This window comes from Accipiter gentilis, chromosome Z (genome assembly GCF_929443795.1).
Source record: "Accipiter gentilis chromosome Z, bAccGen1.1, whole genome shotgun sequence".
In the NCBI taxonomy this organism is placed as follows: domain Eukaryota; kingdom Metazoa; phylum Chordata; class Aves; order Accipitriformes; family Accipitridae; genus Astur; species Astur gentilis.
The window spans coordinates 35,838,122-35,862,444 of NC_064919.1; positions in this window are offsets into that span (position 1 = coordinate 35,838,122).

Sequence of the window (24,323 nt, forward strand, 5' to 3'; positions counted from 1 at the left end):
AACTTTTCTTCTGTTCCATGCCTTGGCTCCTTAGGTCATTAACCTCAAGCAAGGAACTTTGTCAAATACTTTGAAAAATGAAGTCCACTCTATTTCCCTTGTCTGTCCTGGTGGCAATACAGCACATTCAAAGAATTCCAGCAATTTTCTGAGGCATGACCTGCCTCTCCTGAAACATGCTGGTATCTTTGCAATCTTTCAGCAAGCTGTGCTGTACCAAATGTTCCTCCATTTGATCTTCTTAAATATTTACTAAACTGTTTCCAGTGACTCTCACTCAGCTAACTGGTCTCCAGTAACTTGACAAACTCAGCCAGCTTGATGGCTTGCTTGTTTGTTTTGAATAAAAATCTCATAGTAAATAGAAGAATATTTTATTCTCCAGCTTACAGTCTCTCCTAATGTAAAAAATCGCTAATCATTCTGCGGCTTTGGAGAAATATGTTTGGTTGTGTGGTAGAGCCAGTCTGATTTCTTAATATTGTCTCCAAAAGAGCTAACTTCTTAAATAGCTGCTGCCCATGTTTACTGTTATGTGCAGTGAAAATACCATCCTACTAACATATGCAGTAGAATTGGTGTTACCTGTGGAAATGTGGTGATTATTAAGAAATTATAGTGTAATTGGCTTTCTTAGCAATAAAATGCCTCAAAGAAGGGATGCTTAGGAGGAAGTGAAATGGTTTCTGTCAAATTTAGCATAGTAAGTGGGTCTAAAATGTTAATCCACTGGATCAAGTCTGAATGGACATGGCAGGCAGGGGGAGGCAAGGAATAATTCTGCCCTTTCTTTGCAGATGAACAAAACCTCAAATAACTTGTGTCTGTGCTGTGATGCCCAGGAGTTATCCCCAGAATGAACAAACAGGGTTTTAAAATATATTTCTGGGCCAGATCCTCTGCTGTTTTCTTCTGGTATCACATCATTGCCTTCAGTGCAGGCCTTCTTTCCTCTCTCCTGCAGGGACTGTCCCCTGCCTCACCAGCACAGAAGATCATTTGAAGCTATGAGTGGAGGAAATTTTTAGACAGCTCTGTTCCTTCCCGTGTTCCTGTCTTTTCAAAGCTCGTAGGCAGTGAAGGCTCTCCTTTTACTTGAGCATAGGAAAGTTTGAGGGTTTAGATCAGAAAATCCAAGCTTGCTCTCTGCTGTCACTGAGAAGCTTTGAATGGCTGTATTGTGGAGCACTAACTGTAATGTCCTAGCTGGTCATTGATCTTTTCAGGCACATTCTTCTAACTGGGGCATCCTTGTGGCATGATGAACAGAATAATAATTTAGGAAGAAAACATACTAAATCAATCAAAGGCAGCTCCTTTGGTCTCCAAGCTGGTTAGAGCAGGTTGCCTCTGCCCTGTGAAGCTTCCTGAGAGGAGCAGGTGAATGAAGGATGCAGCAGCAAAGTTACGTGAAAGAGAGAAAACATGAGGACCTGAAAACTTCTTCTGCAGGGTGGGACAACAGTACGCATATGGTATTTCAGTTAGTTTTTTCTTGGACTGTGGAGGGTGGCTGGTGAGGAAAGTGAATTTTCACCTGTTCAGCTTTTCAGCATTTTCTTTCCTCCTTCTCTTCTCCACCCCTCCTCCCCTCGTGCCATAGCACTTACTGGCTTGCAAACAGACCAGTATTTTTCTTCCAAAGATAAAAGGATTGAGGTCCATGTCCTTTGCATCCAACCCAGGGGCAAAACTCTTCCTACTCTGCTGCAATGGACATAATTTCACACCTCAAAGCACTACTCTGCTGTTTGGCGATAGCTAAGTGTGTTTCTCTGAAGCTTATTCTAATTCTTTCCTGAATAAGTAGCAGTTGTTCTTGTTTGTTTGGCCAAATTAGTTCTCCAAGAGTCACCCCAATAAAGCATGTACAGATTAGGCAGAATGTAATTAGTGTTGATCAAAATGTTTTCACTGAAAATTTTTTCTTTGACAGAGAGTGTCATTTCAGTCAGACTGATTTTTTTTTTTTTTTTTAATGTCAACATTTTGCTATTTAATTTTTCAGAAGCTGAGAAAGATTTTTTCCTTCAGCCACTGGAAAGTTAAATTTTAAGTTTTCAAGGAGTTTTGAAAGAAAACTTTAAAAGGAAATGTTGATATGAGTGAAAAGAAATTTACTTTTTTAATTACTTCTAGGGAAACAAACTTTTCTTAAGTAGCTTTTAATACACTGCAGCTGTAAGAGAGAATTTAAGATCTGATTTGTCAGTCTGTAAATAGCATAGAAATTCTTCGTATACAAACTGGTTATACTTAGACTGCCTGTTTCAATATTGATTTTTTTTATTTGTTGAAGAATCTAACAGTGTCAATTCACTTCAGATAATATGTGTATAGACACAGTGTTATTGCTGATCAGTTTTCTGATGCAAGGTTCTGCTAATGACTACAGAAGAGATCTCTGCAAGACAAACACTGCTCCTGGCAGCCTGGGGAAAGGGGAGAAATTGAAGTAGATGTTGTTTTGTGGACAGTATAAATACACACTTTAGGTCTGCGTTGGAAGGCATTGCTATTTTATCCAGAATTGGGATGCATTTTGGTCCCACTCCTGTATTTCAGTTACAAATGCTTAATCAGTTTACATACCTAAACCTTTTCACTCAAGGGCTCAACACATATCTGTAGTAGCCCAACCTGCATCTTTAGTAACCAAAATAACCTTAACAGTGTGGCCATCAGCCCTCCAGTCAGAGGCTTCAGATGACTGAGGATCTGAGAATGCCCACTGCTACTGGCCAATGGTGGCCATATTTGTTGGATGCTAAATCTGATGCATTAATGAGGATACTCTGCACTGGCACATTTCTTGAAGCTTTCTATGTAGTTTGTTTTTTCTCCACTGATCAGAACTTCCCTATTTTCTTCCTCTGTTAGGTTATGATTATGACTCCTGTAAAGTCACAGCTTGCTCAGTGGGTTTTGCAGCAAAAGTAAATGTCGTGGTTTAACCCCAGCCAGGAACTAAGCACCACGCAGCCGCTCACTCACTCCCCCCCATCCAGTGGGATGGGGGATAAAATAGGGAAAAAAGAAGTAAAACTCCTGGGCTGAGATAAGAACGGTTTAATAGAACAGAGAAGAAACTATTAATGATAATGATAACACTAATAAACTGAAAACAGCAGTAATAAAAGGATTGGAATGTACAAATGATGTGCAGGGCAATTGCTCACCACCCGCCGACTGACACCCAGCTAGTCCCTGAGAAGCGATTCCCTGCCCCCACTTCCCCGTTCCTAAACTAGATGTGACGTCCCATGGTATGGAGTACCCCGTTGGTCAGTTTGGGTCAGGTGTCCTGGCTGGGCTTGAGAAGCTGAAAAATCCTTGACTTTAGTCTAAACACTACTGAGCAACAACTGAAAACATCAGTGTTATCAATGTTCTTCGCATACTGAACTCAAAGCATAGCACTGTACCAGCTCCTAGGAAGACAGTTAACTCTATCCCAGCTGAAACGAGGACAGTAAAGAAAGGATTCAGAGGTGATACTGCTGCTCTGTATTTCACTCTGTCAAAAGTTATGGATGCATACCTTGCAGTGGAAATGGCACAGTAAGATAACTGCTTGCATCTGAAATGCATTGCTGTTTATTGTCTGCTGCCATCTTCCCTCTCCCGTTTCTAGTTTCTGCATACCATTTCTCAAGAACTTCCTTTTCATAATCTCTTCAAGTTTCAATTTTGTTTGAGGCAAGCAGGTGTTAAGATGCTTCCTACTCCTAGAGACTAATTTTTGTTCCTGATCCATGAAACTTGTATTTGCTCTAAGAATTCAGCAACTCTTTTGTTCGTTACAATGCCTTTTATTTGTGTCTGATGCTGCTCCGTATCTCTCTCTACATAAGTTGTAATTTTCACCTCCTGCAATTGAAAAAGTTTCTTGGAAATACAGGTAGAAAAAGTTAGGAGAGGATGCAAAGTAAGTGGAAGGTTTCAGTTTGCCAGCCCTCTCCCTGCCCAGTGTGTGCAGACCTGGTGCACTTTGTTCTCCACAGTGTATTAGGGTGTCCATTATCAACAATGGAAGCTTGTTAGCACAGTAACACGGAGACTATCCATTATTCCTCCTGCTCCTTTATAAAGAGGCCATTAAAATAGAGCCAAGCTCCTTTCCCTACAGGTTGAAATTTGAACAAATTTAATTTCTATTTGTTAGGGAAACTCGTGCTGCTGCGGGGAAAAAAAGCCAGATTGACAGTTTTGGAATATAAAGTACTTTATTCATCAACAACACAGGTAGAGGAAGTGGCTGCTTCTCTTGCCTTGCCAATTTTTGCTCATCTCTGACCTAGAGGTATCACCTCGAGCTTGGAGTTCATTCTCCATGTCTTTCTAATTATGGGGCTCTCTGCTGAGGTAGGAGCCAATTAGCACAGGTTATTTTTGTGATGTGGACAGCTGACCATTACAAGAGGACAGAAACCATAAATTTTACTTTGTGGAATGACAGTTCATCATGATGGCTATGTTGGACATATTCATATTGCTGCCCTGAAACAGCTTGGCTGGGTTTGTGTTGCATTACCAAGTCATTTCAGGCATTCCAGCCCCACCAGTTGTGCTAGTTTTCACACAGAAAAAGACTGTGTAGCCCACTGCCAGTGAACCAGCCACCACAAGCCTGAGCTTTGCCCTGGCCACTTTCTGCCTGAGGGTCTGTGTCATTACAGTCTGGACAGTCAGTGACAGTCAGCCCTTCCCAGTACCTAGGCTCTTCTAGTAAGAAAGGTAAGACCCAAAATACCCAGGAATGGAGGAAACCCACTGAAAACCTCTTTTTAGGTTAATGAGAGAGCACTCCTTAAAAGATGATCCTGGTGCTTCGTGCTGGGGGGGTGGGGTGGGGGTGGTGATGGTGGTATTTATTTGCAATCAGGCTGGGAGCTGCTGACTGCAAGACCAGGTGTTGCTGGTCCCTAGAAACCCAGCTGGAAGGGAAGACTCCCTTCCTCCTGAAAGGGGTCTTGAGCACGGGCTGGACTTGAGCAGAGGCTGGACTGCTGTCCAGGCAGGAGTGAATGAGCTTGAGGTGATCGCTGCCTTGGACATCGCCACTGTTTTTAAGTCTAGGCTGAAGTTAATATATGCAGAAGAATCCACTGTGATTACACATGGGTCCTGCATCGCTTGTTTGCACGGCAAGGGGCCAAGCAATCCAAGCAGGCTTTGAAATGTGCTTCTAAACGAGCAAAGAAGGGGGTGGAGGATGCTGGCACTCTTGGGCAGTCTTACTGACATGCACAAACAGTTGCTCAGTCAAAGGAATTTGCAACCAAAGACTCCTCATTGAGGCTGGTGGGCAGTGGAAGCCCCACCTTGTTTGAAAACTTGAAAACATCCCAGGCTATAAATCTCTTCCATTTGCATTTCTTTTCAGAGGATGAGGTGGAGCGTGGAGGATAGTAGTATTGATGAGGATTAAACTAGCAAATGGGATGAGCTTGTGGAATACCTAGTGCTATGCCGAAGTGCTCTGCTTCTGATACATGTACCAAGTGAGACAAGGAGGCTGTGTGAGGCATAGCTGAGTTCATACTGGGTTATGTAATTTTTCACAAGGATGAAGAGAAGCTGGATCACCATCCAAAATATGAAGACTTCTTTTTTTCCTTTTTCTTTTCCTCTTTTTTTTTTTTAATGAAGTTTATGTAAATTGATAGATTGAGTTAGTATTTTCTGAGTTTTTATCTTTTTTTTTTTTTTTTTTTGGTTGGGGGGGTTGTTTGCTGTTGTTGTTTTTGTCAAGGGAAAAAAAAAACCCTCTTGAATTTGGAAATTTCCCAACCTCTTATCTATTCTTATCAGTCACATCCCATTACATGACAATGGTGATGTAAAGTGGACTGATGGAACTGGGTGGGACATGTCACAATGTGGAGCATGATGTGTCAATCTGACAAGTGTAAGAGACTTTGTTTCCTATAACCTGATTTATTTATTTTTTAAAAAACTGCTTTTCAGAAAAACAAAAATGTCAGGCCAACCTAGCATTAAAGGAGAGAACTAAAATGGAGTCAGTTGTTTGTCTGCATGGAAACCAAGCCGAAAAATGACCTTGAGAACAAGGTGCAGCGTTCTGCATTAAGAAGGCAAGAGATACTTGGTCTGAATCAGTGGGTATAGAAACAGATGTAGCCAGGCAAACAGGGCTGGAAACGCTGCACATCTAGGTGCATACAGCTAGCAAGAAAACCTGTGTCAGCCACACAGTATAATCTCTTCTGCAGATTACAAATTAGTCCACATAGGTTTTGGAGGTATCTGTGCTGGCTGTTTTATGTTGCAATGCTTGATTTACAGCATGAAACACTAGTGTTAATTAAGGGTGTACCTAGCAAATTGGAGCTGATGCTCTCAGCAGTGGGTTGGAGCGGTTATCTCCCCTTGGCTGTAAGGTCTCCATGCAGATATGCCATTCCACATGCTATCATCACTGACACAGCATGCACAGTTCCATAGCTTAATCAGTGTACACTCCTCTTCCTCCCCCAGCCTTCCCCCAGAACTGAACAAAGATGCCTCCCACTATGCTGTTGTCTCTGATGTAAAAATGACTTGTATGATGATAAAATCCAAATCAGGCATCGTCTCCCGGAGTCAGGGGAGAGGCCCCCATCCAAGCTGCCGATAAAATATACTCCAGTCTTTGAATGAACCTTCAGACTATGGCTACAGCCAACATGGAAATCTGGTAGGACTCCAAGATATATATAGGCTACATAGCAAGAGCCTGACAGACTCACCTTTATGCTTGTTGCAAGGTACCAGGAAGGGAAGGTTCTCAGAATATTAAGAGCAAGTCCTGTAGAGATCTGTTTCCCTGTGTTCTGTGTTTCACTCAAGCTTGATGTGCAACTTCTCCAATGGCAGTCTTAAGGTAGTAGATTTAATTTCAGGAGACTGTGCAGATTACATCCAAAGCAAAGACTTTTGAAACTTCTTGTTTATGACCTGAATAGTCTTTTACATTCATGTTCTGTTTTTTTCTGCTAAAATATCTCATCGTGGCAAGACGTTTCTTTTTGGCAGCCACTAAAATCACGTGGTTATGAACTATCCAGATTTTATCAGACAGTTAGCAAATCAGCTCAGTATTTGTGTGTGTGCATGTGTGCATCTGTTTGCATGTGCATGTGTAGTAATTGATGTTCATGATGTATGGCTGGCTGGCTGGAATATCTCACTACCCACACAAAATAATTGCTGATAAGAAGGCCTTTTCCAGCTCAGTATGAGTATGCTTCATCTGAAATTGGCTTTGCTGACAAGTCTTTGTTTCTGATTGTGTGCTTCTGATGCAAAATGTATCATTGTGCCTAATTTCAAGCATAATAGTTCTGTAATAATCTCCTGAGGAGATATTAAGTTATATTTATTTGAGCTGTCTTGGGTGATCATGCAAGTTGCTAGCATGACAGCAGTAGCAAGACCTGGATACAGAATGAACAAAGAAATGGCTTGCAAAAGCTGCAAGCATGGGCTCCAGTTGTGGTGGTAATATGTGGTACATAGGATATCTTTTAGGAATGCTGGGTTCCTGGCCTCTGCAGGTTAAATAGTCTCCTCTGTCACATGTCAGCTGAAATGATGCTTTTGCCACCCAGCAGCCCCAGGAAGATAATAACTGCCAGTCACCAGTAATCTGCAGTGCATTTATAGTAACAAATAGGACGACAGTTTGGAGAGAAGATGATATTCGTATAAAGATGTGGTAAGTGACCACATATTGTTGCAACAGTTGTCCTCCTTTTATACATATATGTATGTCTGGATGCGTGAAACAAGTGAGTATGTGTTAAACACACACCATTCAGAACTGGATCTGGGCTTTAACAAAGGCATTATAGCAAAGTAATTTCTATACCTGCCTTGATGAAGAATGCGACATGGATGCGGAATCCCTGCAAAGAAGTGCATTATGAGATTTCTTTCTTGCCGGTTCAGCCCTATTAATCTGTTCAGCATGAGCTCGAGTATTTTAATAACAGGCATGGAATATTATGCCTGCTTTGAAATGGCTTGTTTTTAAGCACTACTTGGGCTGTGTTTGCGTTAACCTAGTTGGGGGAAAAAACAGGTTTTAAGCTTATCCCACTTTTCTTTCCCTAATCGCAGCTACAGGGCAAAACACACCAAGTGTCTAATCAGAGAAATAGCATTATCATATGCTAATTTACAGTAACATTAAGAACAGTACAAGGAACAAGCCTCTGACTGTATGTATGTATTGAAACCTATGCTTGTGAGTAAAGCTGTGGCATGGCTAGTTGTCTTTTGGGGACAGAATTTGTCTTCCTGAGGACACTGCAGCTCACAAATTAATGCTGATATAAGAGCTCTCATTCAGGAGCAGATTGTATTCTGATTTTACCTGTATTTGTTTCCTGCTGAATATTACTGCAGGAAAAGGTAATAAGCTTGCAACCAAAGACTATCGGCTTTCTTTGCTCAAGAGCAGCCTCTCCATCTCTTGCAGGAATAGACACTGACAGCTTCCAAAAGACTATATGTCTATTCCTCTCCCTCTGGAAAGCTAAGAGCTGCACTAGAGAAGTCCAAGGGTAAGAAAAACTGCAAATGGAGAAAAGAAAGGACATCTGAGAGTCTTCACTAAGTAGTCAGAGGACTGATTGATTTCAGACAAAGACAGGAGTTATATAATACATTCCTATTCTGTGAGTAATCATATGCAAAGATTGACATGATTGTGAGCGTTCCCAAAACGGATCCTGGGCTTACTGTGGCCATTCCTGCATGCAAAAAATAACAGTTAAAGAAAAAAAAAAAAAAAAAAAGAAAAGGAGAAATGAAAAGAAAAAAAAAAAAAGGCAAAAAGTGTGATTGTACTCCTAGGACAACATCCTGAATTTTTCCCTGGTGGACTCTTGCCATTACCATGGCAAAATGCCTGGAAACTGCTGTTCTTTTCCACAAAAAAATGTTTTGAAGGAAGAACAAAAGAAGTTTGAGCTTTTGGCAGATCATTGGAGATCACTGTGTTCAGATCCTCAGCTGATGTAAATCAAGATAACTGCAGTATTGCTACAGTAGTTAAAAACTGACTGACTCTCCCATTCATCATGGCTGGATGTTATGGGGAATATTTCTTTACAGCTTAGATGAAGATGCTGAAGGACCTGCTTCTACTGCATGGTGCATGTTTTCTTGTTAAGAAAACACTGCTTATTCTTGATTGCTTAAACTCCCTTGTATATAATCTGGTGGTGCCTCCTATCACATAGGCATTTTTTGTGTGTGAAACCTTGCTTTATTTCTTTGGTTCAGTAGTTGAATGACATGTTAATCTGCTATGAAGATGCATGCTAGGATCAATGGAGATCAGGATGTACGTTTTAAATTTAAAAGGTCCTTTTTTTGTCTAATCCATATTTCTCCATTATATCACAGCAGATGTGGCAAAAGAGTACCCTCACTAAGCCAAGATACTTAACCAGTAAATAATAATCTGTAAAATTGAAAGGCTTTATGCTTAAAAGTGAAAAGGTGTTTTTGTAGCTAGTGGTGGTCAACAGCTAAGCACTCTAAGACCTCCATAAATCTAAAGACTTTATGATGATTTAAATACATGGACTTTGCAAATCCAGGGTCACAGTTGCAGAGGGATGAAATATGTAAACCCTCCTTTGTATATGAACTTAGGTACGGTGCATCTGACTAGTGACCAGCAGTGAGGTTTGTTGGGGTTTTTTTCCCTCTCTTACATAGAAAGAAATGTCCTGGGGAAATTAAACTCATCTGAGCTATGTCAGGAATTGTGTGTGTGTGTGTGCCCACAACATGACTTAGATAAGCCTAGAAAATTTCATTATCAGTTCATACCCCTCATTATTTAATGGCCAAATCTGGATTTGTAATGCTGTTGAGGTTTGAGCACAAAGTCACTGAAGCAGGAAAAGCAAGTATGTATCTATCTCCACATGCCTGTGTGGTGGGTGGTAACTGGGTGAATCATCAGCAGCAATGTTTCACATTCAGGTGATTGCAAGGGAGACACACGAGTGCAGAGTCAGTCTCAGAGGTCCCACATTCCCTTACATTCCAGATTCACTCAGTTCTCACCAACCTTTGCAATGCAAGCTGTTCTCCTAAGGTTTTCCACTGCATGGAATAATACAGCAAAATTTATCTTTAAAGACATTCGGGAAGTCAGATTTGCATTTCTATTGAAACATGTAATTCCTAATCTGTATCCCAAATATTGCATCATGTTTATAGTGCATTCACTTGTTTGTCTTCTGTTGGTAAAGGATATTATTTCAGGATCACCTAACAGTTGATTTGATTAGCTTTGTTATCTTCTGGAGTACTCTACTGTTGCTTTGCCCATAGACCAAGGAAATATGTGATTAGCAAGGTAAGAAAAAAAGCTAGCAAATAAAGTACCATCAAGACTGGGAGAATCAAATTGATGTAAGGAATAACAGTCCTCTGAACTTCCACATTTCCCCAAGAGTGCCCCAGGTGGCAGTATGCTGACAAGGGAGACAAGATGGTTCCCTCAGTTAAGCCAGGAGTGTGACCTTCTCCCTGGTGAAGTTGCAGGTCCGGCTTCAGCTAACGCTGTGGCCATGCTGTGATGTCTGGGTGGTCCAGTGCTTACCCAGAGGTCACGTGTGTGATGAACATCATTGTGAGGAACATTGTGTGGGCTACTCTAAACACTTCGGGCTGAGAGAAAGTGGCAAGATTGGGAGAAATCTCCTGTCTTGTGTTTTTAATACATCTGGAATTTAATAAAATTTGTCACTTACTCTTACTTAAATGTAGGTTACAAAATAACATTGCTCAGGCACTCTTCTTGTATTCATGTGTTTGATCTCAGAAACACTGTGCAAAAATAAGTAGACAGAACATGGGGCTATTTATGGGGAGATTTGAATTCTCTTTCTGACTCTACCTATTTGCTGCTCTGTTACCTGAGGCATATCACATCATCTCTTTCTGCCTTGATTTCCCTTTTGCAAAACAATAGCTACCTTCTTCAGTAAAATGTTACAGCCTCTTCCAGTGGAAACTGCAATAATGGAGCATTTCTATTAATGCTCCCAGTTGCCTTTGGGCCTCTGAAGAAAATGGAGAAAACTCAATGAATTACAGATTTCTGATCATAGTATTTAGGAATCTGTGAAAGTCCACTGAGGCAAAACATGTCTCCTGCCAGCAATACAATACTAATGTGGTTAAAATCTTTCTGAGTGTATGGCTAGGAGAAGCCTTCCAGAACATGCACCTGGTCAAACTCTTCTGTGATTCCTATCATTGAATAGTGATGAATAGTAATGGGCTTGCACAACATTCTGGATGGCTGCCTCCTTGCTACCCCTCTGTTGGGGTACCAAACCTGTTATTGCTGTTTCCCGCCACTCTCCTTTTTGTCTCTGAGTCTGTCCTTTATAAGCCCAGAGCCTAACTCTGAGTCAGCACTCCTACCTTACTGAATCCACCCATAACCTTCTCCACGATGTCATTGCTTCAAAGGTTCCTCCCACTTGGGTCTTGCACTCATTTTTCTTCCATGCTTTCTACAACTTTCTCTCCTTGGTGCTTTTAGTCAGGCCCAAGGAGAAAGGAGCTTCAATATAATTCAGTATAATTTACATCTGTTGTCTGTAACTGACTTGAAACCCTCCTTTTCTTAGGCCTTGCCTGATGTGTAACAACAGCACTAAGTGTATCCAGCTAGGTAGCCTGCATTGCTTGGTCTGTGTGTCTACAGCTGGTGTGTGCCACAAACCCACCTCTTCCCATGCATTGAGGTCTCCTGCATGTGCATGCTAATTTTGATCTGCCTGCTACATTCAGTGCATGATAGCTTTGGTGCACCATGAATCCATACATGCTGCATTTGATCATGCTGCTTCTGAGCTATGACCTTGCTCCTTCACTAAAGCTTCTTGTAATCAGACCCTTTCCAGACCCCGCTTGCTCTCAGAACAGTGTTTGGGAATGGATGTCAGTGATACAAGAGCGTGTCTGGTCTAAGTTCTTCCTGGAGAAGAAATTGATCTCAGGAACATGGTATAGGCAGGCTGAATCATCTTTGCAAGGTATCTGCGCTATAGGCAGGCGGGCTTCTCTGGTGTCTCCAAAATGCTAGGGATTTCTGAAAGCCAACCTGCTGTGTGAGACTCCTCATTAACAATAAGTGCCTGCCAACTTCAGTGTGGGCTGACTGAACTGCTGTCTATGCTAGTGCCTTCCAGTGTCAGTCTGCCTGATGTTGAAGTCAGGAATTATTTCTACAATACCTTTCTCAGGCCAGGGTCTCAGGCTATAGCCTCATCCTGGAGATTTTCCCATGGCTTGAGTGCTGTACCTGTTATAAGCAGTCCTTTGATCTTCCAGGGGGAGACCTGCAATAAGCTGTGAGAGCTGAAGAGATGAGCTGTGGAGTGGAACAAGTGTGCTAGAGGGTTTGCTGGTGTTTCTTGCAGGTTAATGCAATCACTAAACATAAAACCTCCCCAACAGAAACACAATGCAGCTTCCCTTTCTTTACCTACACATTAAAAGTGCTTCTTACACATACATAATAGATACTAGAAAAATATTGGAGATGAGTCAGCTCAAGCTTATATTAATGGCTGCAGAGAATAATAATAGGTTACTGTTTCAATCAAGAGGTCTTGAAAATGTAATAAAGCAGCTAACATTTCAAGAAGACAGTTATGTTTGTCCTTACAATCTTTTCCTTCTGCCTTTCTGTACATCGAGCCTACATGAAACTTCTGAACACATTTTATTGTTTTCTCTCTGCTTAAATAATTTGAGAAGAGGAATTATGTTGTAGTGAAAGAGTTACAGTGATGCTTGAGTGATCTGGCATAATTTTCAGATCTGCAAAGTTCTTAATTCCCAATATTTGGCTCTATCACTCAGTTATGTCTTCCTGCCAAAGGCAGTGGTGGGTGGTGATAGGTACGCTACCTTTTCTTCCAAAAGAGTGTAATCATTTTAGGATGGATACCACTTGCCTGATCTGCTGAATATGAGGAACTATTAGCATATTTGCTTTGACTGAGCACAAATTAACATGGCCACATTTCTCTGGATTTCTGAGATGGTTTGTTCAAAGCTATCTCTGTGCATGATGTACAGCCATGGGCTTACACCCTTCCTGTCTGAAAGCATCTTCTCCCCACCCAGATATTATAGTGGTGGCATGACTCTTTTCCTAACCCCTGTCTATTTTACTCATTTTCATTACAAGCCCTTTTGCAGAGACTGTCTTATACCCTGTCTTTTTTCAGTCCATCTTTCGAAAATGTGTTGCATGGGGGGTGGAGGATGAACAAAGAATGGTTGTCACTTAAAAAAAAAAAGCATATCTATATTCATCTGCTAGCTGATGCAGCTATTACTTTGAAAGCTGATTGTGAGGAGAAAAACTGTCTGTGATACAAAGTCAACAGGCAATGGATACCAAAGTGATGACATCCACTTTTGAAATTAACTACTTTGCATAGTGAGTGAGCACTTGAACTAGTAAACAATCAGCATCTCTGCCTAATGTGTACTGGGACCCCATGCATAGTACAATTAGACCATAGTAGTGTGCTGTTCGAAAGGGAGTTGGCTTTTTTTTACCCCTGCTGGCTAGAAGGAGATCTACGGCCATGTGTAACTGTGGCAGACAAGTCATTTCAGCCCCCACAGCTGGATCAGGGAAGGCAGAATGGTCCTTTCCCTTGGCAAATCTGTAACAGGGAGGTATGTTTTTCCTCCAACACTGAATTGACACAGCTTTGCTGTGACTGAATTCTAGAGAATATAAGCAGTTCTCCTCTTCCAGTATCTTTTCTGTGACTCTTAGATAGTGGGAAACACTGCCGTCATTTACCTATGCAACCACTCTCTATCTTATTGTTACCCCATAAAACATACCCATAGAAAGGATGAACAGTTGTCAATTCCTTGCCTGCACTGTCACTTTGCAAACTCTAAATAATAGCGAGATTATGGCATGCTATAAAAGTTCCTTGAGATAAACCTGTCTGAGTGCAGGGCTGATTTTTGCTTTTGGATTAGATTTCAGTATGATCTCTCTCTCTCTCTCTCTCTCTCTTTTTTTTTTTTTTTTTTTAAGATAGCTCTTTTAATTCTCTTAGAAGCCCAAAGAATGGTGTTGAGAGTGAACCTGCAAAACACATTGTTAAGCCAGGAAAGGAAGACTGAACTAAGTTTATTTTCAGCTGATTTGTTTGTACTCGTAGTTGAGTTACTCAGCCTTTCATGTAGTTCTTCCATGCAAGTACTAATCTGGCTTGCTGGCTTTTGAGATCTTAAAGGATCCCAGCACAAGTCTGAACAAAGTACATGCGCTGTCTAGACAGAGAGTTTAATTCGCACTTCGACTGCAAAAAGCAGTGTAATGTTCTTTGCTTTTACATTTGAAAGGCTGAGCTTGCTTAAAACTCAAGTTCTAGAGCTTGAGCTCTGGCCTTCTGGGAATAACATGCTGTGCTTATTAAAACAGAAAAAAAGGGTGCTTGGGGTATGCTTTGCACAAGAAATACCCTAATCATGATAAACTGAAAGTGTGACCCTGGAAGGTAAATATAAATAATCAATCCATCAATGCTCTTTCCCTTCTTTTCTACCTTGCCCAGTTTCACTTTCAGAGCTGTTCCAGAAGCAGCTGGTGGCTCTTTTTATGCCTGTGCCTGGTTTTACATCTGTTGATCACTGGCTTCTTTTTGGTCTATTTTTTCAAAGTGGAACCTAGAAGAGCAAAGACTATTCTCCTCCAGAGAGACTGTCCTCCTCTAGGACACACTCAAAGGCTCCTCTGGCTCCAGAGAGATGCTCGTTTGCTCTCCTTAGACAGGTGAGTTAACCTCCAGGGGATGGCAAGGAAGGGTCAGCTTGGTGAGTTTTTCTTATTAAGAAAGGTGAGAAGAAAAGGAATTCCTTGAAATGTTTTCCAGAGGCAGAGCAAGCTCTCCTGTGGCTGTGATGTCAGACTGCATCACAAGCTCCTTTGGGGAACACTGTGTTTAGGTCAACAATGAAATATCTTATTCTCCAATTCTTATGCACAAGTGTCACTGGCAGAGCCCTGTGCATTTGCTAAATGCTGTGAGGTGTATCAATGAAGCTGTGATGCTTTTGTAGATGAAAAGTAAAAGAAAGCATGTTTTTGGTGAGCTTAGGCTAGGAGCTCAGTGTTGGAATTAGCTTTGAAAACTGGAATGACCTTTCAGCTTTCTTGCCCAAAGCTTCTAATTACCTTCATAAAATTGTGGTGAGAACCAGTATCCATAGGCAAGAACAACTGGAGATGCCTCAGCAGTTTAGACCCAGGTTGCCCTGGCACTGCAGTCAGTGATTACATCAGCTATCTTGATTTGTTTTGCTAAAGCAGTCCACAAGAAGCTAATGTGCAAAAACCCCAAGCCATTTCATATCATCTGACACGCAGCAATGCAGGAGTTGTGACTTTCATTAGTTATTAACCTGGAAAGGCTGTGAATTGACCACATAGAGGTATAAGGCTTTGTATCATGCTGTCAATCCTTTGGGCTGCCAAGCACACCGAAATATATTTTAGTGTTCAGAACAAAGCACTTCACTGAAATCCATTGCTAATCCTCTACCACCACCTCCATCACATCATTAGCTGAAAAGTCAGGCTCTCATCAGATTGAGAGAAAAACAAATAAGAAACATGAGAGCACAGAATGTGGGTGAACATGAAGGGTTGCTCAATAATTATTGTCTCAGCTGAAGAATAGGAACAGTACTTTGGAAATGAAACCACATCTCACTTGACGATTTGACTACCTTGTCCTAGGGGCCTTGGTTGAAGTTCTGACATCATTGTCAGCACTTTTCTTATTTCAGACACACTCAGTTTCCTGCTGTGGAAGAAAAACTGGCTAAAAAAAGAAAACTGCTAGAGCTTAAAAGCACTCTGTTAGCAAAAGCCAGCAGTGGAGGCCTTGGCTGATGAGTCATTTCACACAAATAAGTGCCACACTAATCAATGAGAAATACTATAAGGGGCATTCACAGGCAGGAAAAAAGCAAAATCAAAGCCATGGGGATGCTAAGGGTGGCGAAAACGGGGAGGGCTGTGTGCATGTATATGCTTGTGTGCTAGTGTGTAGGTACTTGTCTGTGTGACCAGAAAACAGGTAGAAGTTGGAAAGAGGGGTAGTTCATCAGACCATGCTGTTCGGAGGTAAGAACAGGTCTCCAACAACTCTGTGGCTTGCAGCCTTGTCTGTGATAATACCTTAATCTAAGGGTTTCATAATGAGGAACTGTACGACATTTTCATCACATATTTATGACCTGCTACAGAGATTAACGTTTCATAAGCATTTGGAAATCCAGTCACTAACACAACCGGCTTTATTATCCTTAGTATGAATTCTGTCATTATATATCTGTTAAGTATGTATTGGCAATTTATTGACATTGCTATTCAAATTAAATTCTTGAGTAATTAGTCACCAGTGGATTTGCTTTCCCAAGTTGCAGCAATATGTCTCAAAACCTTTTCAAGCTTCTTCCAAGCTTCTCTCATTGGCATTTTTCCAAGATGTTTTTTAAGAACAAGCACTGAAGCTGATATTTAGAACATATGGTGATGATGTGTTTGTATGTTCATTAAATCAAGATACCAATGAAAGAAAAGTGTAAGGCTTTCTATCCTTTTAAATGAAATTGTCAACCTAGATATCTATTGCCTTTGCTGAAATCCAGCCTGAAATGACTTGTAAGCAGTGCTCTGTTATGATGACAAATTAATTCACATCAGACTTTGATCACTGCTTGAAAAGTTTTCAGACATCAATTTCCAGCAGTTGCATTTAGAAAATGAGAATTCAGTTTGGAGCTTCAGATTCAAAACAACAAAAGCAGAAGTGCCTTCATGTAGCTGGTATGCAAACCTCTAGAAAAATGCAGGGAATTCAGTTGAAGCTTCTTCCATATGTAAGATAAAGAATTTCAGCAGCACTGGCTGATATGTACAATTAATGTTCTACATGTGGCTTGCTTTATACAAAGTCCCTTGTGTTATTGTTGCTTCTGTGTACAAATGCATGCACTCACACAGAATATGTCTGTTTGTCTGTCTTTTCCCATTGGTCTGTCTTCTTGCCATGTAACATGTCAAAAGGAAATGAAAAAGGGAGGGAGAGTGAATCTGGCTTAAAATAGAATAGAATTATATTAGCCAGCCTAATAGTGAAGGTGCATTTTGGAAATATAGTTCTGTATATCTAATGTTTACCACTTGACTACTCATGCCTCAGGCTCAAAATGCATAATAATGCAAATTAAAACACAGCAAACGGAAGAGCTAGAATCTCAAAGATAACCATACCTAATGCAAAGTATGACAGAACATCTGCTCTTTAATTAATCTTACGTAAAGACTGAAGCTGTGCATTAAGATGCAGAGTGTTTATGACAACTGTTTTTTGTAGTTAACATGCTCCTGGCCTCCCTCATGTAATTGTTTCTGCTTTGTAACACACATAAAGCTCTGATAAACAACAACAGCCACCTAGAAATCAAAATGTTGGGAAGAGAATGGTTCAGAAACACAAAGAAAGAATGTTTCCAGGGAAGCATAGGTACAGCATTTAAGTACATGGAAGTGGATTTTGATGATGATGAGATGAATCTAACATCTGGTTTTGAGAGTACACTGATGACAGCTCAAATCTTGTGGTTAAGATTAAAAATAAAGAAAAGCAAGAAAGCCCCTTTGCTTTAATGGGTCTTCAATTTTTAGGTGGTCAATTTGAGATGTGCTTTAGGAGTCAGATTTTCAGAAAGCATTCAGGCCTCTTTTCCACTGCCTTTCAGAAAAGGAGGGCTACTTGGCAGTGTTTTCATTTAGTTACTCCAAACCACTACTGATTTCTGAAGCTCTTTACGACTTCTTCAGTTTCTGCTTCATCATCAATGCACACAGGTTTTCGTGTGGGTACAGTTGATACAAAGATTGAAAAGTATATCCGGAACCTGTGCATTCATCTGGATAAAATGGTTTCCTTGTTCCAGGTTGATTTATTTTATTTTACTGAAAAAGTAATTCTCCAGTTATCAACACGGCTACGGTTTCACTGTGATGGACACACTGGGTGGAGATTAATTTGGAGGCAACCTGGCAAACTAATTTGCTTTAATCAAGATAACTGTAAAAACAGTTCAGGTAACTCTTAAAGCCCCTATTTGTCTTCTGTCTAGGGTGAGTGTGGTAGGAAACTGCTCTTGGTCTCAATACAAAGGTAAGAGAGTAGTCACAGCAAAATATGAGAACAGTTACCAATAGATCCTCATTCTCATTGGCTGCAGTGCAAAGTATCATCACCATGAGGGGCTTCATCACGAACTCATGGAAGTTAACAGATTGACCATTAGGGTGGCTTAGACCTCTGAGGAGAAGAAAAACTTCCTTCATCTTTATTCCCGTCCACAGAGTGGCGCAGGCTTGGACACAATCTGACACTCAAGTGGCAGATACTTCCTGTGCATCCATCTGGAGCAAAGATGTTCTCATCTAGATTTGTGAATCCAAATCTCATCCTATATAAATTCAATCCAAGACTGAATGAGAAGCTGAACTTTATGTTATTAGGAGATGTCTAGTTGCAAGACATATGCCAGTTGTATAATCTGTGAAGAAAAAGAGAGGAAAGGAGGTGAAAGAGCTGTAGAAATATCAAGAAATAAATACAAAACTTAAAATTGCATTTTCTGTATTAAGCTAGTTTTTACCACCTATTTTGTGGCTTGGTTGTGTTTTCCTAAGATAGTGTTTGGGACCTTCCACATGGATCCTAAGGAAAGACAGATACGTAAGGCATGTTGAAAACTTTTTCGCTTGGTATAAGTGCCTGGAGTCCTGAATAAAAATTATAGGATGCACTTTAAGCTGAATGAAAATAGGTTACCTGCAGAAAATATGAAGCTGACATGTGGGCTACGTCTGTAAAGAATCATTTTTATTTGCCTAAATATGTATAAAGGAGAAAGACAGATAAATTGAAAGAAAAATGTCATCACAGTAATGTTGACTCTGGCAAAAGGTTTGCAAACAACATAAAATAGCTGCCTCTGTGAAATGATGGCTTTACTTAAAGTATGTCCAATATATATGTGTGTGTGCATATGCACATATATATATATGCCAAAGGTAGCCCTGTTGCTATGGGAATTGTCAGCAATTATTTTCCCCTTACAAAATGTATTATAATTAGCAATTCCTGTTTCATCATGGGATGATGCAATGTAAGTGCAGGCTTTCTGCTCATCCACATCTTCCCATGTGTAGCTTTATTCCTCCAGCTGAGCCTGTGCAGCAGATGCCAGAGTGTTCACTGTAATGAGGGACTGGAGAAGGACCTGAGCTTTACCAGCATTTGAATTGCTCTGGACTGCTCATCAGTCCTTTAATTTATACCCTTAGAGAGATGGCAACAGGGTGTATGTCTCCTATGGAAGTGATTTGAAAGCTTGCCAAGAAAGGGCCTCAGTCCCTTCCTCCTTATAGTCCTGGCACGTAAAACCACAGAAGAAAACAAAAAGCATTTGTGACGAGTCATCCAGGAAGAAAGATTAACAATATAAACCAAAGAGGAGAGAGAAAAAGACCCTTTCCTCATTGAAAGTGGGTCTGTGCTTATTCTAATGGAACTTTTACAGACCCTGAATATCCTCTAATCTGAACGTAATGCTCGTTGCTGTTTCTGCTGTTTCTTTGTTCGACATCCTGCCTGTTCTGCTTGTGGTTGGGCGAGGGGAGGGGGAAGCGCAGTCACTGGCCAGCTTTATCTTTGCGTGAGGAACGAATGTCGTTGTCATCCTCAAGGTTGTGGAGCATGTCTGCTCTGCAAAACAAAGGGGTAGGCAGGGCCTTGTTTGTCCACCTTGTTCTCAGTGTACCCTGGACCTCTCGTCAAAAACTGGGAAGGTTTCTAATTTTTTCTTTTCCTGAAACACGTCAAAGACCGTGAGTAGAGGAGGGACATGCTTCCCGTGCTTCCTATACTCCCCCTTCCCTCCCCCAGCCATCTTTTCTGGTTCAGAAAATTGTGTGTCTGTAACCTTGCTTGTCTAATAATGTGTGACCTTGACTTTACATGGGTTGGAAGGATTTCAGAGTTGGTTTTACCAGGATTAGCTTTTTATCTGCACAGAAGTATCCAAGAAAGTAAGTCACCTCATCTCCTTTCACCTTAGACTCCCAGCTTTCTCCTCTAGTTCTTAGAACAGTGAGGAGAAAATAGACTGAATTATTGTAATAGGTATGGTGATATCACATTCACTGCAATGCAAGAAAGATGAAGGCATCACTCGGTGCTGGGCTCAGGCTCAGTCAGTAGGTTGCATTCAGCTGCATCATGCAGGAGTTCAGAGCTCTCCTCTTCTGACTCCATGTACTTCTTTTCATGTGCTCTCTGCACAGGCATCACTGCAGCCTGCGCTTGGAGAAGAGCAGAGGAGGAGGGTTGTGGAAACCAAATATATAGGATTTATACCTCTTCATATCTTCTCTGCTTCTTGCAACACAAACTGACTTTGAAAGATTGGCTCAGAAAATGAATACCCAGGACATTGCTCTCTGTTACTTTGCTGTGAAATTACTTTCCTGAATGAAAATATTGAATTCCTTTGAAAGCAAGTGCATAACATCTCTGGAAATGAAAATCCCGTGGAAATCACAAAGGAAAGAAGACCAAGGGATATAAAAGCTTTATATCTCTAAATGTTAGTCAGGCTGAGCTGCTTCTTTTACTTTCTTTTTGTGTGTGTGTTTGTGTGACAACAATCATAAATGCTCTTTCTAATGTTGTTACAGTGAGTGCTGGAATCTCCTAGATGCTTATGTTAGATTTGTGTTTTATCTACAACAAACAGCCAATAACATGGTCTTTAATTTATTGGAGAGCTTATGAATACTCTGAGCTAACACAGTCCAATTGTTTAGCAACCCCAATCTGCTATCATCATACCTTGTGGAAATTTTTGACTTCCATACAGGCCTGCCTCATCCTTGTAAGATGGCATAACGTAAAAGTTGCTTTCAGTGAGTCAACTCCTCAAGCCCTTAGTCTTCGTGAGTAACACCTGATTCCTCACATGTTCTCATGGTTTCCATGCAATTTCCATCAGAGTAAGGTGCTATTCCATATGGGAGATCTGGCAGGATGTATAAACCTCAGTGAAGACTGATGAAATGTATTGGACAGATTTTGGATGTATCTGGCACCTTCCTCCTTATACGTTCCTATTGCATAGCCAGGCATTAAGGGATGAAGTTGTTCCCCATGATAAAAGTATATAGCCAGCCCTAGAAATCAATAGCAGTTTGAGCAACTAAGAGGACACAGGACCGTGCACCTTGGCAACTGTGGCCATCAGCTGTCCCTTCAGTGTTCAACTCACCAGACTGGAAACAAGCAGTCTCTTGTTGGAGGCAGCCACAGCCCTTTGTTGTTTAATGCAGCTCCCCCCCTAAAGTCTGGTATGTGTAATATACAGAGAGCTCTGATGTACTTTAAATCAAAATGTCCAAACAACTTCTGGGTATTCTTTTAATGGAGTATCAGAGATTTTGTTGTGTGGGAAAGGGAAATAAAGGATAACTGGAGGGGGATGAGGGGTCATGCTAATTTTGATCTGATTTTCTTTAATAAAATACTGCAGTCCTCAGAGAAGCAACGGAAATCCATGGGGGAAAAGGGTTTTTAAATGTGACACAAAAACAATTTCTTCATAAATTTTCAGAGGGAGGTAAGCAGGTTCCACAGTGCAGGGTATGGATTAATTACTTCTGTATAGAGTTCTTCTCTTAGTCATTTATGTAACTCTGCTGGCCTTGTTCATGCTTCTGATTTACATCAGTGCGCCTAAAAAGAACAAGCCATTGACATCTTGTTACCATTTTACCTCCCCACAATTCTCTTTCACATTGAGTAAGATTCTTAGAATGTAGAATCTGCTGTAACCCTGTTCTTGCTGAAATCAGCAGAAGATTCACTGTGTAGAATTAAATCAACAGAAAGTACCTTGGAAGGTCTCCCTTTTGGACTTGTAATTCAATGTTCTTTTTCACTCTAGACTGGGAACCCAATTTATGTCCAATTACATATATCTCTGGCCATTGTCAGAAACAGGATACTGGTGGTCTGGCTCATATGGCCACCTAATGTTCTTATATGTGCACATATACACAGATACATATGGAATAAAGAGATGGTGCTTTCATTTGCCTTGTTGCCTTGCTCTTTTCTGCAGACGAAACTTCTTTACTATCTCTATGCTGATGACAAAGAGATTAACATTGCTACCCAGACATGTCTTCTTCCCTCTGATCTAGAATCTAAACCTGTTTCTGAAATATCATGGTGGGTATCTAGCCCTTGGACCAAGGTCTATGTATCTAAAACAGAGTTCTTAAATGTGCCATCCACTGAGCTTTTGCAACGACCTGTTTACTGGATCACAACAGAAAGTCAGCTGTCACACTGGGCAGTGTCTTCAGCTTTCCTTGCAAACTTAAACCCAGGTTATGATTTCATTTTGATCATTCTTTTCACATCATATATTACCTGACTATGTCTTCTCCACTTATGTCATATATGGCTGGTCAGGCTCCTCATACCTTGTGCCGTAACACAAATATTCTGGCCTTTGGCAGAGACTAAGGCCACCTTGTCTCACTCTTATAAATCTTTCCAACCTGTAATTTTGACTGCACATCCCTTCAGTTAGTATCTCTCCACTTATTTTTCCTTCTTTAGCGCTTGGGATGTAACCTACTTACACTCATTTACAAGACCCTGCAGACCTGTTCTACCTATCACCTCTCATTCACTGGAAGAAGCTTCATTAAGATAACATCTCCCACCTCTGATGAGCCCTATCTACCAACTTCTAGCTTTGGTGTTTTAAATCTCCAAAGGGGAACCTTTGTGCTTTCCCTGTGCTGCTGCATACATTTGAAATGAGGTCTACATTAGCATCTGCTTCATCTCCACCACAAATCCTTGCTCAAACCATTTTTTTATCAGAGTACCTATGGTCCTTGCTATGAGGGCTGAATGGTTGGTGTGTGGGGATTATTTCCCCTCACACTGACTGATATGGCTCTGCTCTTCCCTTCCCCTCCCACATCAAATGTTTCCATCCTTTCTTTGTCCTCCCCCACTGTCACTGTCTTAATCTGTTGGCTTTCTAAGGCTTTCCTATATTTTTATGCTGAGTTTGGGCAGAACTTACCACAATGAATTCTTAGTCTAGACTACAGGAACTCCTGCGAGCTGTACTAGAATACAAATAAAGAATATGCATTTAGAGGAAAACCGTATGTTACTTTTGGGTCTTGCAATTAGAAAAGATAATACTGTCATACAGACTTTCAGCAGGAACTTAAGGGGTCTGTACTGAATTTTAGCTGCCACAGTCCTCCTGTATGACCATTAGAGAGTCACTTAATCTCACTGTTTTTCAACATCCCCCTCCAGACTGATAAACATTCATTAATATTTTGTTATGGTTTGAAGTTACAAAGTATTACACTAAGCCATAGTAGTATTTAGATAAAAATGCAGGGAAAACTCTTGATTATCTGAATATGTAGTGGAGAAATCAAGCCTGTTAGAAGTAACAGTACCTGTGATAGTTAATGTCCATGCAGAATGGTAATGATGGTAAAAAAAAATATCTTTCCAGTGTCTCAGCAATATTTCCTTTGCAATCAAGAAATTAAAGCTGAGCTAAAAACATTTTTCTTGCTTTGTGGATGGATATTTCCTCTAAGGTTCCCCTGAAATTTGAGATGTGCAATGGCTCTAACATTTCTTTTCCCATACAGAATTATTTTGGTAAGCAAGAAATAAAATTAAACCTAGGCATAACAGTATTTTAAAAGGGGAAGGCAGTAGCCTTGAATTATCCATGTTGATTTGACAAAGCCAGTGATGCTACAGATATAATACACGGCACTGCTGTCACATCACCAAGTGACATCTTTTTATCCAAAGTGAAAATGAAATGTCAACGTGAAAGAGTTCTGCAAGTCTTCTCGCGCTGTTTCAAAACATGTAAAACTCACTTTTGTGCAGTATGGTAGCTGTTTATCAGAACTTTGCTTTAAATTAGAGGTCGTTCAGGTAGCAATGTCTAGTTAAGATTGCCTAACATTATTCTTACCTAGGACCCCATTGGCAGTTGGTTTTAGCCTTGCCAAGCATGACTTATTTGGTTTGAAATTTTCAATGTTTCATGTATTTCCTTCTTGGTTTTGTTTCAGAGGAAGTTTTTTCCAT